Source organism: Propithecus coquereli, unplaced genomic scaffold (assembly GCF_000956105.1).
Source record: "Propithecus coquereli isolate 6110/MARCELLA unplaced genomic scaffold, Pcoq_1.0 Scaffold109, whole genome shotgun sequence".
NCBI lineage: Eukaryota > Metazoa > Chordata > Mammalia > Primates > Indriidae > Propithecus > Propithecus coquereli.
The window spans coordinates 2,934,009-2,934,529 of record NW_012134858.1 but is presented as its reverse complement, the minus strand read 5'-3'; positions in this window follow the sequence as shown (position 1 = coordinate 2,934,529).

The following is a 521-nucleotide window of genomic DNA, read 5'->3' as shown; positions in this document are numbered from 1 at the left end:
TATACAACAATTAACTCAAAATGTATTAAAGACTTAAATGTGAGACCTGAAACTATAAAACTATAAGAAGAAAACATTGGGAAAACACTCCAGGACATTGGTCCGACCAAAGATTTTTTTGTGTAAGACCTCAGAAGCACAAGCAATAAAAGCAAAAATAGACAAATAGGATTACATCAAGCTAAAAAGCTTCTTCACAACAAAGGAAATAACAAAGCAAAGAGCCAACCCACAGTATGGGAGAAAATAGTAGCAAACCTATTCATCTGGCAAGGGATTAAGAACCATAATATACAAGGAGCTCAAACAACTCAATATCAAAAACCTAAATAATCTGATTTTAAAATGGGCAAAAAATCTGAAAAGATATTTCATAAAAGAAGACATAGAAATACCCAAAAGGTATCTGAAAAAATTCTCAACATCACTAATCATCAGAGAAATGTAAATAAAATTACAATGAGATATCATTTCACCCCAGTTAAAATGGCTATTATCAAAAGACAGGAAATAATGGATGC